We start from the raw sequence: 16,236 nt of genomic DNA, 5'->3' as shown, positions 1-16,236 counted from the left end.
ATGCCTCCACTCACTGAAAGCCCGGAATTGTCCTGTGTGCCCCAGTCCCAGAGACCAAAAAAAAGCCTGTCCCCTCAAGATTTGACTCCAATACCTGTGGCTGCTGTGAGCGTCAGGAGAGCAGCCTGATGAGCAGCCAGTGGGAGGTTCAGAAGTTTGCCCTGCAGACCACAGGGAACCTTCAGCCAAGGAAGATGGATGGTCAGGGGCTATGGAAGGCAGACTGAGGGATGAGAAATGATGCAGCCCTTAGCCCTAATTGGATTCTGGGTTTCAATGGGGTGCACTATCACTGTTTATAAATGTGGCCCAGTGGCAGAATTGAGTTATCAACCAAGCAGATTCCTGAGTCACAGATCATCCTGTCCTCCAGAACGTGATTAAAGACTGAGCACTGCCCAGGAAGATCTCCACAGCTGTGGGCTTGGAGGATAGTTTTTTTCTGTTAAAGCACAAGAAAACAGAGGCCAACAAATATTATCTTAGGCCTGGCTATGTTCCTTGCTGGCTTCAAAAGCTTGAGAAGTCCGGGGTGTGTGTGTGTGTGTGTGTGCACGTGTGCATGCAGGAGCATATAATCAGCATGAATAGGTGAAAGTTGACTCCCCGTACACCTCCCCCACCCTGAGTATATAAAGAGTGTCCTCTGAGGATGAGAAAGTAGGAAGACATCCCCACACCTCAGCATTCATGCAGTCAATTAGCAAACTTTGGTAGAGTGCCAACAATGTGCAAGGCCCAGAACTCAGACATCATAATGGCTAATTTCATATTATGGCTAATTTCATATTATGCCATTAGTAGGCTGTGTCCATGCCTCCTATAGCTCACTCCCACCTTCCACAAAATCACACCATTAGTGATGCATTCCTTTGGGTCCTTGTAAGTTTCCTAGAAGGGAATATAACCACACAAGGGGAAAGAGCACTGAGGGACCTCTTGGGAGACTACTCCAGGTCAGCTGTGTGACCTTAGGCAAATCACCCACCCTCTCTGGACCTGTTTCTCCTTCATAAAATAAGGGTGGTGTTCTCCAAGTTCTCCTTTAAAATCTGACTTCTCAGTCATTATTTTGTGAAGCGCAGGTCTTAACTCCTGAGCCCACCAGAGGAGAGCCAGGAAAAGCCTGGAGACTTGGGAGTGGGACAGGATGCAGGACTGAGTTATTACTCTGAAGGCTGAGCACAGAAGGCTCAGGCTTCGGCCTGCATGGGGCCCCTTAACCTTCTCCACTAGGGCCACACACCCGCAGTGCCATAGTTTCTGCCCCAGCTCAGACCCTGGTCCCAACAGGTCGACATGATGAGCAAGACAAAGTGGAGAGGGACAGCCCGCTAGCCCTGCCATTACCAGGAAGTGACCTTGGGGTAAGTAACTTTACTTCTCTGAGCCTCAGCTTCCTCCCCCTCACTCCTGTGCAGGGACCACTCCTCATTTCCCTTCCTAAAGTCTAACCCACCCCATCACCATTATTTTCTCTCTGTCCCTTGGTTTTTCTCTTCAGGGAAATTACTACATTTTGTAGCCATTGTCTGTTTATTAGGGGGAAGGGTGTCTGTCTCCCCCTCTGGAATGTGAGCCTCATAAGAGAGGAATTTGCCTCATTCATGTTTAATCTCCGATGCCCACAACATTGTTCAATGTGTATTTCCAACACTAGCAATAATAAAACGGCAATAACAATAGTAACCCCATATTTGGACCTCACTTTCAGGAGAGAAATAACCCCTGGCTTGGACTCACCTGCTAGGAAGGGCCCCCAGGCCATGACCACCCCATAACCTTGCCCTCCTGTGCCAGCCTGGCCTCTCCCCTGGGCCGAGTGCTGGCAGGCTGGGCGTGTTCCCGGCCAGGGTGCAGCTCTCTTGGGCACGGCCCTCCCAAACCCCGACTGGGTCAGCCCAGTACCAAGCAGGCAGGAGCTCCCATGCCTCCCCTGCTGCCCTGCTGGGTCTCAGGAAGTGCTCACTGATGATGCCCATGCTTGTCAGTCCCCACAGTGAGATGCTGGGCAGGTCCCAGATGGCCTCGCTTTTCCATTCAGCCGAGGAACACTTCAGGCTCATTCACCCCCACCAGGATGGAGACCACACGTCAGGCCAACCTGGAGGCATAAGGCTTTAGCAATTTAGGAGTTGCAACAGGGCAGATAAAGAGCTCAGGAATGTCTTCAATCTATGAAAAGGTGTGTGATCCTCATTCTTTATAACTCAAGCACATGATCTCCCCTTCCCTTTGCCAATAAAACACAGTTCCAGCCGCAAGTTTCCCCCATTCCTTCCGCACAGTGGGTTTCCTCACAGCCTCCAAGTCAGGGTGAGGAGAGTGCCCAGAAATGTCCCATTTTAAGCCAACCCAATCGCCTATATTTGAGAAAAGGAGTTAAATAAGGGGCAGCAACCAACAAACCAGAGCCTCGTGGCTGTTCCTGTTCTAAAGGTTCTAAAGGTAAAAAGACCTTAGAGCATTTGAGGATCAGGATGGGCAAGTAACGCGACCAAAGTCACACAGCTAGAAGGCAACAAAGCCAGGATTTCACCCCGCTGATACCCCAGATGCTGTAGCCTGCTGTGCACTGCTCACTGGCCACTCACTGTGGGTTTGTGGCTCAGTCCTGCTGTTGGTGTGCTCAGCAAACCGATCCTTGTGGCATGATGCCCTGCCTCCTGCGTGGTGGGCATCTGGCTGACCCTCTCCCAGCGAGCCCGGTCCCCACCATCCTCCTGAGAACACTGGCAGGGCTGTTTCATCTGTTGCAAGCCCAGAATGCAGGTCCTCTGAGTTTTTCCAGGGCCTGTAAAAATGTTTGCAACATGAGAAACCATTAGGAGCTCCAAACTTCGCAAATGCTACGAAAAACATCTTTTGACGAAATATGTAGGTATTTTAATCCCAGGCCTACAACATGTAACATTATGTCAACTAGGGAACTTGTTGTTTTATAGTAGTTATATATAACTCATGTCGTTATATATAAACTGCATGTAATGAGGGTGGATGTGGTGGTTTTACTGTTTGAAATGGGGAGGGTGAGTCCCCAAGGGATAGAGTGTAGTGGGCAGTGACTTTCTTTTTTTTTTTTTAATTAATTAATTTATTTATTTATTTTTGGCTGTGTTGGGTCTTCGTTGCTGCACGCGGGCTTTCTCTAGTTGTGTGGAGCAGGGGCTACTCTTCGTTGCGGTGCACGGGCTTCTCATTGCAGTGGCTTCTTTTGTTGTGGAGCACGGGCTCTAGGCGCACAGGCTTCAGTAGTTGTGGCTCATGGGCTCTAGAGTGCAGGCTCAGTAGTTGTGGCACACGGGCTTGGTTGCTCCGCGGCATGTGGGATCTCTCTGAACCAGGGATCAAACCCATGTCCCCTGCATTGGCAGGCAGATTCTTAACCACTGCGCCACCAGGGAAGTCCGGCAGTGACTTTCTTAAAATGGCCCCGACCCCCTCCCTTACTCGGCTCAGCCGTCAGGAAGCAGTCCCCTCCAAGGGCCACACACCTCCTTTCCTGGGACATTCCCTGGCACCAAAGGTGGTTTAGTCAGACTGTTTCAGGAACCACCAGTGAAAGAGGCCCGTGGTCACCCCACAGGGATGTGCTGCATCTTCCCAGCACTCAGCTTTTGACCATGGTGCAGGTGTAAAGATAGTGAGCCATGAATAGGGCATCTCTCTGTGCCAGGCACCAAACCAGACTCCTCACACACTCCCTCTCACTCATCTTCCCAGCAACAATGTGAGCTGCCAAGACAACACTGGAGCTTGGTGTGATCACGCACTTACCCAGGCCACGCGATGGGTGACTGAGCAGTGCCAATTCATGGGGCATCGGATCTGCCCAGAACCAAAGTCCAGGATCCTCCCACTGCATGCCTCTTAAAGGGCCCTTTGAGCTTTCCATTCTTTTATTCCTTCACCTCCTATTCTTCTGAAGATAGCCTGAAATTTAATCTTGTAAATTTAAAATGAATAAAGCCCATAGGGCAGAAGCAAAGAGGAGGGAGGGCCATTAATGAATGAAGGAGTTCAACACATTTCTGCAGTGCCAAGTGTATATGAGGATTCCAGAGGAGGTGGGAGAGGTTCTCTTCACACACTTAGCAGGCATGACAGAGGCTGCAAACAGGTAACGTTTCAACACTTCATTCAGAATGGTAAAATATTGATACTAGTAGACTTTGATAAGACATATATGTATTGTAATGTCCAGAGAAACCACTATACAAAGAGATACACTCTTAAACCTAATAAACAAACCAATATAGAATCCTAAAAAGTGTTCAAATAACCCATAAGAAGGCAAGAAAAGAGAAACATAAGAACCACAGAAAACAAACATAAAACAAATAATAAAACAGCAGATTTAATCCCTAACATCTCAATAATTGCCTTAAATTAAATGGTCTAAATGCACCAAGCATGACAGAAATTAGCAAAATGGAAGTTAAATGAAAAGGAACAAAAAAGACCCAACTATATGCTATTTACAAAAATCTCACTTCAAATTCAATGAAAAAGGTAGATTGAACATAAAATGATGGGGAAAAACAATGCAAACACGAATTTAAAAATTAGGTGGGGGGGGCTTCCCTGGTGGCACAGTGGTTGAGAATCTGCCTGCCAATGCAGGGGACACGGGTTCGAGCCCTGGTCTGGGAAGATCCCACATGCCGTGGAGCAACTAGGCCCGTGAGCCACAACTACTGAGCCTGCACGTCTGGAGCCTGTGCTCCGCAACAAGAGAGGCCACGATAGTGAGAGGCCCGCGCACCGCGATGAAGAGTGGCCCCCACTTGCCGCAACTAGAGAAAGCCCTAGCACAGAAACGAAGACCCAACATAACAATCAATCAATCAATAAATAAATAAATCTTTAAAAAAAAAAAAAATTAGGGGGGACTTCCCTGGTGGTCTAGTGATTAAGAATCCATCTTGCAATGCAGGGGACACTGGTTCGATCCCTGGTCAGGGAACTAAGATCCCACATTCCACAGGGCAACTAAGCCCATGCACTGCAACTGCTAAGCCCATTCACCACAACTAGAGAGAAGCCCCTACACCACAACTAAGACCCGATGCAGCCAATAAATAAATAAATAAATAAATTTTTTTTTAAAAAAAGAAGGAAAAAAATAAAAATTAGGTGTGTATATATATCAATATCTGATAAAGGGAACTTCAGAACAAGGAAAATTACTAGAAGCAAAGAGGGACATTATAAAATGATAAAAGGATCAATTCAGGAGGAAGACATAACAATACTATATGTGTACACACCGAACAACAGAGCCTCAAAATAGGTGATGAAAAAACTGATGGGGCTGAAAGGAGAAGCACGGAAACCCAAAATTATAGTTGGTAACTTCAAACAACTTCAAATTTGTAGCATCTGGACAGAAGTGTGGGTAACCTGGAGACGGAGATGCAGTACCTGTGACTAGCAACTGAACTGAGGTCAGCCTGAGGTACAGAACCCTTAAAACTGTGGGGTCTGTGCTTACTTTGGGTAGTTAGTGTCAGAATTGAATTGAATCGTAGGGCACTGAGTTGTGTCACAGAATCAGAAATTTGGTGTTGATCTTGGAGAACTGGAGAATTGATTGGTGTTGGAAAAGATACCACATATTGGGTGTCGGAAGCAGTGTCAGAAAGAACATCACAGTGGCAAAGGGAAATTCAGGTAGAAAAAGAGCATCCTGGATTATCCAGTGGAATCCCAGCAATCTTTAAACGGGGAAGATGGAGGCAGCAGAGGAGGTCAGAGTGACGTCATGTGAGAAGGACTGGACCCACCATTGCTAGTGATGGAGACGGATGGAGAGGTACCAAGTCAAGGAAGGCAGGCAGTCATAAGAAGCTGGAAAGGGCAAGAAAACAGATTCTCCACTAGAGCCTCCAGAAGGAGGAACACAGCCCTGTGAACACTTTAGCCCAGTGAGACCCATTTCAGACTTCTGACCTCCGGAACTGTAGAATTTGTGAAATTTTAAGCCACTAAATTTGTGGTAATTTGTTACAGCAGTGGTAGGCAAATAATACAGGAAATACAGTTGCTAATACTCATCTTATATGCGACGGGGTGTTCAGTATGCTGTGATTAGCCCTGTTTTAGTCAGAAAGCTAATACAGTGGGTTAGAGCTAATGATGAAATGTTTAGGCTTATGTAGCCATGAAGGTCAAAGGCAAACTAGGCTTCAGGTGAGATGGATCCAGCAGTCTTTCCCATCATCAGAACTCAGTCTCTCTCTCTCTCTCTCTCGTTAGCTCCCCGTCTCACAACTGTTGGCCTCTGGGTTGTGTTTCTCTGGCAGGATTTCTCCACATGGTGGCCCAGAAGGACCCTACAAGAGTAAATGTTCCATTTACCTGCTAGAGGTAGTCCCAGAGAAAAAGAAAGAAGTCTTAGTAGTAAAAGGCCTGGGGAAGATGCTTAATGGCCTGGGTTAGGGAACATGCCCAGTACTGAGGCAGTTGCCATGGCTAAAGAGATGGAGTGCACTGACTGGCCGGCCAGGAGCACACTCCAGCCTAGCCCCAGGAGAGAAAGGAAGATACCCTCCCAAAAGAAAGAGGGGTGGGGAGTATGGGAACAGACCAAAACTGGCTGCCACGGTCCATTACCTTGACTGAGGTTGATGAAATGCAGGATCAAGGTATAATTACACAGTGTAGTTATAAAAGTAAATAACAGTGGAACTAAAAGAAATTATGGGAAACCATTAAACTTGGGAAAATGAAGGGAGGAAGGAGAGGCATATCTATGAAGCAATTTCTTTTTTCCACTGTAGGGGTCAATAAATTTTCTACAGATAATGGATCAAGAAATAAGACTACACATGCATGCTATTTAGAGTTATGGAGGTATCCACCAGAAGGACTAAAAATGGAAATGTTTAAAAGAAGTCTGCTTCTGGAGAGTGAGACCAGGACTGGGGAGAAGTGAGGTTGGCAACTGTTTTCTTTCATCATAAACTCTTCTGTCCTACTTGATTTGTTCCTATTTGTACGCATTACGTCGATGACAAGATATACTGTGGTAGTGAAAGATCATTAAATATTGATATTTGGATGAACGGCCTAAGCTAGTATTGTGACTCCATTTGGGATGAAATTTTAGGGTCAAATACAATGAAGATGATTTGAAATCATCTTTATTAGCATTTAAGTTACGCTTTTTGAGAAGCAAACTACCTTGTTTCTTATCTGCTAGGCTGAACCTCTAGGAGTTTGACCTGCTATGTCACAAGTTTCAATAAAAGATAGATGTCCCAAGGCTTTAAAAACAAACCGGGCTTCCCTGGTGGCACAGTGGTTAAGAATCCGCCTGCTAATGCAGGGGACACAGGTTCGAGCCCTGGTCCGGGAAGATCCCACATGCCACGGAGCAACTAAGCCCGCGAGCCACAACTACTGAAGCCCGCACACCTAGAGCCCATGCTCCGCAACAAGAGAAGCCACCGCAATGAGAAGCCTGCGCACCGCAACGAAGAGTAGCCCCCGCTCACCGCAACTAGAGAAAGCCCGTATACAGCAACGAAGATCTGATGCAGCCAAAAAAAGAAAGCAATTACAAATAGATGAAGGAATGAATGGATGGACCTCTTGTCAACCCCCTTTCTACAGGAGACAGCAAGGTACCTTAGTTCTCACAAGAAGACCTGCCCCTCCCCCATTTATCTGTTTCGCAGACATAGGGCTCATCTGTCTCCGGCGTCTGTCCGGAACACTGACCACACCACGCTCATCTCTCTGCTCTGGCCAGCTCTGGCCCTGGGAGATGAATGGAAGCCACCTGAGAGCAGCTGGCCAGGATCCCATTCACCTTTGCTTTCCTGGGGCCTGACTTGGTCCTCTGACTCTTGGCCTAGATCCCCATCTCCAGTTGCCCAGAATCCAGGCCTGGCTTCTTCATACCCGAATTTTCTATTGACTTAGAGGTCACAGCCCCTAGGTGTCCAAGTTTGGGAAGATCCCTGAGGTCATCGGCATCCCTTTTTTATCAGTCCCGGGCTTTCCAGACCGTCTTAACCACCTGAAGTGACAGGGACCCCATCCCTCCCTAGTGGCTGCTCCTTCTCCAGGAAAGTAAATAATCATTGCCCAGCTTCCCTATGAGCCAAGGGGCAGCACTAGGACCAAGATGTGGGAGCCACTGAGGCAGACTGAAGAGGTCAGGTTCCCAGGGCAAATGGGCCAGAGAATGACAGCGGGAGGGGGACAGGGTGCGTGGGTGTGCAGCACAGAATTTAAGGCTATCAAAATCGTTCTTGGAGTCCAACTCCCTCAATTGGCAAATGGGGAAATCAAGGCTGGGAGAGGTTGGAGATTTACCCTGGTCACATAGAGAGTTTGTGGCCTGGCTGAGCCCAGACCTCGGGTCACCATGTCCCTTGCTGCCTGTCACATGACAAAGTCCATGACTCCAACACTCCCTTCTATGTAGCCTTTTGAAGTGTTTGTGCACTAAAAATAATTGAAAACCATTTTAATCGGGTACGTTGCTTTAAATCCCTTCCCCAACAGGAAATATGCAGACTCGCTGGCTGGCGGGAGGCTTGGCAGATGGCCTTGAACTTCCTTGACCTTCCCACGCCCAGGCTGAGGTGTTCCGTCCAGCGCTGTGGCCCGAGCCCAAGCTGAATGGCTGAGGCTGGAATTCAATGATAACAGCCCCTTCCAGGTATCACTCTCTAGCCAGCAGCTGGATTAATACTCAGAGCAGATTGGAGGAGAAATCTAATTGAATTCAAAACATAATAAATTGAAGCCAACTCATTCGATTTATGGCAGTGTCTTCTGGCATCTTGTAATTTTGCGTCACATTCATTTGGAGCCAATCAAATTAGGGTGCTCATTAGCAGCCGAGGTATGCATTGAGGCTGGAGCCATGCTCCCTGCTCTGGTGGTAATGAGGTCTGTGCAGCAGGATAATTCAGGAGGCAGCTAGCTGGGTGGAGGAGGCTGTGAGGGCACAGAGATCACTGCCTCGTTAACTGGAAAATTGACATGGGGAGGAGTGAGCCTGGACTCCAGTCCTGCTGCTTGCTTACAGGGTGGCCTCGGCCTTCACCTTCTGCAGCCTTGGTCTTCTCATTGGGATAGGAGCAGTGCCCACCTCTAAGGCTGAGTGAGTATGAAATGAGATCATGCGGTAATAAGCATCTCCTCCTCCAGTTCCTCAGGGTCCATTTCTGCTCTCTGCTCCACCACACCCCACAGCCCCATTGATGGTGCTCCTTGGTACCCAGTTCTTGCCCACAGGCCTCTGGCTTAGCCAACCACCTGGGGGCCACCCTACCTCTCCAGGGGAGCCCTGTCAAAGATTCTGTGGCCATCAAAAGACACACTACTCAAAGCAAACTTATGGGCTTGCCGCCCTCAAAGCCCACAACCAGGACTTTGAGGTGTGGTTGGGCCCAGGAGTTCAAATAAGGTCCTCGACACTCCCTAGTCACCTCTAGACTCTGCAGGCCTCCACTTGGCTTCGGCTTCAGACACATTCTCTCCGTGAGACAGCAGGAGGTTGTACAGAAGCCCCTGCTCACACAGCCCGCACAGTACACATAGACAGACAGAGTACTCCTTCCCCAACATCCATCCTCAGTTCCTGAAAAGTGGGCTCTGGTTGGCCCTGCTGTGTCACACGCCGACCCTGAGCTAATAAGCACGTCTAATGTTATGAGACGCTCTAATTGTCCAGCATGTGTCATCTGACCACCTGTGGTTGAGAAGGGGCGTTCCTCTATTATTACCCCCACAGAATCACAGAATGTTGGTTTCTTAAAGCAGGACATCATAGAGGTAAAACTGTACCAGAAGTCCCTGCAATGCCATGTAAGGGACCACAAAACCAGCATCTAGGTGACAAAGAGAAATGTGCCTCTGGAATTTCCTAGGTCCCCTTTTTCAGCCCCTACCCCCAGGTGCCCAGATTTCACTCCACCCCTCTCGTTTCTCCCCATCCTCCCAGACCTCCCGGGCCATCTACCCTCTCGGCCTCCCTTGTCTCCTTCTGCAGAAGACCAAACCTAGAACCTCTCTCTGCTTTCCCTCTGAAACCTGTATCCCCTGCTCTGCCTCCAGATGGACTTATCTCCCAGCCCTCCCCCACTCTCACCCCTCCCTTGAGTTCTGAGAGGAGAAGCAAACATCAGGAGGGCTGGATCCATCCCCGACTTCTAGGGAAAGACAAGGGAACACATCTGGCACAGGTCAGGAACCACATGGATTCTCTGACACCTGGTGTGCCTATTATAGGAGCACGGGAAGCTTTAGATGGGAGGCACACAAGGGATCAGAGTTCTTTTCCCCCCTGCCTCTCAGTGATATGGAGAGACAGTGATTGAGACGCCACCTCTGTAAGAGGAATCCTCAGGTTTGGAAGGCCACATGGGCCAGACTCTGGCCTAGCACAAGGAAGCATGGTAGGGTGGAGTGAGAGGGAGGGTGCTTCTGCCCTATGCTATGGAAGAAAAGAGCAGTCCTTTCATGTAAGGTAAACTCCAGGGTCTTCAGTCTAGGTGACCATATGCCCTACTTTGCTGGGGAGAGTCCTGGTATTATATCTTTTGTCCTGGTATAATTATTAGTAAAATCCTAGAGTGGGTTGAATTATGCAACCCCCCTCCAAAAAAAAAAGTACTCACATCCTAACCCCTGTAGCCTGCAAATGTGAACTTATTTGGAAAAAGAGTTTTTGTTTTGTCTTTTATTGAAGTATAGTTGATTTACAATGTTTCAGGTATAGAGCAAAGTGATTCAGTTTTACATATATATATATTCTTTTTCAGATTCTTTTCCATTATATGTTATTACAAGATACTGAATATAGTTCCCTGTGCTATACAGTAGGTCCTTGTTGTTTATTTTATATATAGTAGTGTGTATCTCTTAATCCCAAATTCCCAATTTATTACCCACCCCCTTCCGCTTTCTCCTTTGGTAATCATAAGTTTGTTTGGAAAAAAGGGTCTTTGGAGATGTAATTAAGGATCTCAAGATGAGATCATCCTGGATTATCCACTGGGCCCTAAATCCAATGATAAGTGCCCTTATAAGAGACAGAAGAGAAGACACACAGATGAGAAGACCATGGGAAGACAGCAGCAGAGATTGGAGTCATGCGGCCAGAAGCCAAGAATGCCTGCAGCCACCAGAAGCTAGAGAAGTAAAGGAAGGAGCCTCCCCAAGAGCCTTCTGAGAAAACACAGTTCTGCCAATACTTTGTTTCCAGACGTCTGGTCTCCAGAACTATGAGAGAATAAATATCTATTGTTTCAAGCCACCAAGTTTGTGGTAATTTGTTATATAAGCCCTGTAAAATGGATACAAATCCCCTTTCACTTTCAAAAGTATCCAAGTTTCATAATATATTCTCCCCCCTCCCCCCCCAACCCACACACACACCCCAGAGAGGAGCCTGAGGGAAGGAAGAAAAAGCAGGCCTCCTAGGCTTGTGCCTATCTTAGGCTCAGGACCAGAAGTTCAAGGGGCGCCCTGGAGGCTAGCAGGTCACCAGCACATGATATGGGCAGGAATAATAGAATATGTGTCTGAGTCACACTTCCTGATTTCAAAACTCACTACAAAGCTACAGTAACCCAAACAGTGTGGTACTAGCATAAAGAAAGACAATAGAATTGAGAATCCACAAATACGCTTATATATCTATGATGAACTAATTTTTGATAAGGCTGCCAAGTCCATTCAAAAGGGAAAGAACAATCTCTTCAACAAATGGTGCTGGGAAACTGGATAGTCACATGCAAAAAGACTAAAGTTGGAATCTACCTCATACCATATACAAAAATCAACTGTAGGACTGATGTTATTACTTCCTTAAATATTTGATTGAATTCACCAGTGAAGTCATTCAGACCTGGGAGCTTCTTTGTGAGAAGTTTTTAATTTTAATGTCATTAACAGTAATAGAGCTATTCAGTTGTCTATTTTTTCTTGAATGGGCTTCGGTAATTTTTTTGAGAAATTTGTGTAATACACCAGGCTGCATCCCACGGCCCATTGTGTGATTCAAGGTGGAATTCACATTCTCAAGAACAGACAGCAAGGCTGGGGGATCTGCCTTCTAACTCAGGCAGCTCGACTTGCTAGAAAATGATGGAGAGAAATCCACTGCCAAAACCCCACTCTTAGCCCCACGCCCCTCTACCATGACATCCTGGGAGCTTCGTGGTGGCAGGGCCAAAGGCCTCAGTGCCCAGGCTCACAACCGACACGGGAGGGCTGGGGCAGACCATCCCTGCCCCTCCCTCTCTTCCCACTCTCCACCTTCTGCTAAGAGTCTGGCAGGGCCTGGGAGAGGAGAGTCCCCTTCTCTCCTTTCTGACAAAGTCCTGGGGTTTCTCCTCTGTGGCTTTTGATTGCACAACCTCCGCACAGGTGCTTGGTATTAGGAAGCACTTTGCCCTACTGTGCATGCCTTGGCCTCATAGGACAGCATCCTGGTGGTCATCACGTGTGTAAGGAAATCACACTTGGAACCCAGGGCTCGAGTCCCAGCTGGCTCTGCTCCTCCCGAGGAGGAGTGCTCAGATACAACATTGAGAGGAAGCAGGGTGATGTGAGGGGCTCCACACACAGATGAGAGGGCTTCAGGCATCCTCTCAGCTGGCCTGCAAATGCCCTGGGACTTTAGGCAAGTCTCTCCATCCTTCTGGGTCTCAGTTTCCTCATCCGTAATTTGAGAGCCTTGACGTAGTCAGATCCCAACCCTAACACTGTGAGCTCAAACAATCTATGATCTGAAGTCCAAAGCCAATGAAAACTTGGAACACTTGAATGACACCAAGCAAACCCACAGAGGAGTTTATCTGGGCACTGGGGGCGCCCTGAGAATTCACACAGCATCTCTTTGTACCAGAGCATGCAAAATGGCTGGATGTTCAGGCAGGAAGGACCTCAGAATACATGTCATAGGTGAGGAACCTGCAGCCCAGGAAGGGGCAGTCACCTGCCCAGGGTCTCCAGGCCACTCAGCTTCCCACTCTGGGCTCTCTTTGCTGCACCCCTTTGCTTCCTGCATCCTCAGTTCTTAGCACTGTCCTAGTGACAGACAGCCAACAGAGCCAGCCTCCTACAAACGTCACATCATCACTCTGGAGATAACAAGCTGTTCAGACAGACTCCAACATTCCCAACCGAGACACAGGAAAGCCCATAGCAATGGTAGGACTTATTTGCTCTGGAAGACAGTACTTGGAGGTCTTCTGTCAAAATGCATGGATTTCTGATCTCTGAACCAGGCCTGGGTGTTTGGAGATAAGATGGGATTTGAGCGGGAGCCCTGGTGACTAGATCAGCAAGTGTCCTGTGGGAGGGAAGTAGCCTTGCCACTAAATGTCACCAGTCAGAACGTCCATCCCCTCAGGACCCAGGTGTCTGCTCCAACCCTTTGCACCTCTCACGCGATGTTGGAGGAGAAGGTCAGTCAGCACAGCCTTGCTGGAAAGTGGTTTTGCAAGATGTATCAGAAGCTTAGGAATGTGCACATTCTGTTTCCCCTTCATTTTGCTTTTAGGTAGCTCTTCTACAGGAATTCTTAGAACCAGGTTTCCTTGACAGGAGAGCAGAACCCAGGGGACCCCTAAGGACCTCCGTGGACAGTCTTTTCCACCTAGGCATGAAGAGATTTTTAAAATAGCTTTTTCTGATTATAAATGCAATGTCTGCTTATTACAGAAAACTTGGGAAATGTGAAAAATATAAAAAGAACAAAAAAAAAATCACTATAATCCCATAATCAGTGGTGTATTTCCTTCCAGGGATATTGGTTTATTGTTTTTCCACGATTGGGTAAGTGCACTTACAAATAGTGGAGCGTATACTCTATGGTTCAACATCCTGATTTCACAGTATTTAGCAGATCATGAGCAATCCCAATACTATTAAAATAGCAGCCCAGGAGCCTGTCATAGCATGTTATTTAGCTTTCCCTGATTGTAGGACATTTGCTTGTTCCCTATATTTCACTACATGATACAGCACAGAGAAAGGCCTTTTTGTACATAATCTTACCATCAAATACAGGTCTCCCTTATAAGCACTGAGCTCCTCCAGGCTGCCTCATGCATATTTGTAGCCCCACCTTCCATGGCTCCAGAGCCTGGCATGTGCCTAGGTGGCTGATGATGTTGACTGAATGACCCTCATTCATTGACAACACATGCATAACCCATCCCCTCTCACTGTTAAGTGAGAGTGCACGGATCTGACACACACTCACTAAAGAACATGTTAGCTTCCAGGAAGCTAAGGACAGTGACCACAGAAATGCTCAGAGCACAGCAGGGAGACTGAGGAAAGCAGGGGTGTCCAGGCACGGGGCTGTCGTCAGAGGAGGGTGCAGCAGCCGGCACGTCATCTGGACCTGTGTCTGTTAAATATTTCTAAAAACCAAATGTTTCTGAGCCAAATGTCGCTGATCCCTGTCTGCATAAGGAAGTTTGCCTATTTGCACAGGAACACAGCATTTGTTCATTGGTTTCTGTGTTAATATATACAAACGTAGTTTCCTGTGTCAATAGTTCTGCCTGGGGAAGAGAGGAGGAAGTATGACTAGGTGATAAAGTACTGAGCCCAAGATAGAAAGCTTGCCTCCATCAGGCCCAGGGAATTTACAGAGGACAGTACTCTGCCTTGGTCTCTCTCTTAATTTATACTATACTGCCCTGCTTTCTCAAATACAAAAAATAGACAGGCTACATTCCCTTAGACCCCAGAGTTTAAATGTTCCATGTGGAGAGTCACTCTGCACGCACTGTTGCTAGAGATGCTGTAGCCTCTATTGGCTGCACTGCAGAGAGAAGAGGTTGCCGACCCAGCTCTTCCTGGTCTCCTCCCTGAAGCCCAGCTCCCCTCTAAGCTTTCAAGTTGATTTGTCTTTTCTTCTCGGTGGACACCAGCATACTGTCCTTTCATGGGGCACTTACTCAAGGCCAGGTGCTGTGCTGGCGGCTCAGAAGATGAAGGCCCAATTCACTTGCTTGAGGGGCTACAGACGTGAGGAAAGAGAGAGACGTCCTTTCTTTTTTCCAGTTCTAACACTCCCTAAGTGCCCAAGAGAGACATTACAAAGTGCTCTAGGCATGCAGACAATGAGACAAGGGAGCCAGGGAAAGTTTTCAAAGAAGGTAAACTTGGAAAGTGCACAGGAATTCAATAGGCATCAATCTGGGCAAAGTATGGCATGTTTGAGGAACAGAAAATAAGGAGTCTGGTGACTGCAACAGGATGGGGGATGCAGATGGGGTTAGAACAGAGGATGGGAGGGCCAGCTAGTGGTGGACCATGAATGGCCCAAGGGCCATGTAAAAGCACTGGGACTGTATCTTGTAGATGGTAGGAACTGCCAAATAGGAGGGTCAAGGTCAAATCTATGACTGGAGTAGAGAAGGGACCACAAGACAGAAAGACTGGAAGCAGAGATACGAATGAGGAAATTCTTGCAACAGTCCAAAGGCACAGGGATGAGTCAGATGCTGTGAATTAGGCAAACAAGTGGTTGCTGATAGGAGTAACTGTGATGGAAAATCCAGTGGGAATCCAAGAGAAGGGTTCCCATTTTGCTTTGGACTTGCACTTCAGGTGTGTGTGGAACACTCAGGAGACAATGTCCAGTGGCAAGTAGATAAAGTCTAGAGGAGATGTCCATTTGGGAACTGTCAACTTGCAAGTGGCAGCTGAAGCCACAGGAACAGAATGCAATTGCTCATGGGAAGTGTGTTGGGTGGGACACAAGCACCAAAGCGGAACCAGGAAAAGCCTGGCATGTGAGGGAGAGAGGAGCTGAGAAGGAGGAGCCAGTGTTAAGAGAACGAGGCTGGAGTTCATGTCACGGAAGCCAACAGAAGAGGGGAATTCAGGGACACAATGTCAAAACGAGATGCTACAAAGTTCAGGTGGGGTGTGGACCCAAGCCATATGGTGATGAGTGCGCCACCCCATTGCTGTGACTTTATGGACAGCAATTTCAGCAGCAGTTTCAAAACACCCACAACTGAGAAGCAAAGAGAAGGTGAGAAAGTGGTGGCCATGAGTGTAGAATATTCTCAGAAGAGCTTGGCTTTGAAAGGGAAAAAGATCCAAAAAGGGGATTGGCAAAGTCACGGGAAGGGTTTTTCCTACGTGGGGCTTCACCAAGTTTGTAGGTTGTGATGCCACAGCCTGTAGAGGTAGAGACTACGAGGATGACTTTGACAATGCCAAGCTGGGAGACTAGAGAAT

At 47.6% G+C, this 16,236-nt stretch overlaps 1 long non-coding RNA gene across 1 annotated transcript; it reads left to right on the top strand.

Annotated features, from left to right (window-relative positions):
• LOC309636029 lies at positions 1-12,047 on the top strand. Its single transcript, XR_014249194.1, has 2 exons — positions 1-4,569; positions 4,887-12,047. It is a non-coding gene; the product is annotated as an uncharacterized lncRNA (long non-coding RNA).
• The last annotated feature ends 4,189 nt before the right edge of the window (positions 12,048-16,236 follow it).

This window comes from Balaenoptera borealis, assembly GCF_965194805.1.
Source record: "Balaenoptera borealis genome assembly, chromosome: 10".
Lineage (NCBI taxonomy): Eukaryota > Metazoa > Chordata > Mammalia > Artiodactyla > Balaenopteridae > Balaenoptera > Balaenoptera borealis.
Note: the sequence above shows the minus strand (reverse complement) of the source record. Positions and strands in the feature narration are given on the sequence as shown.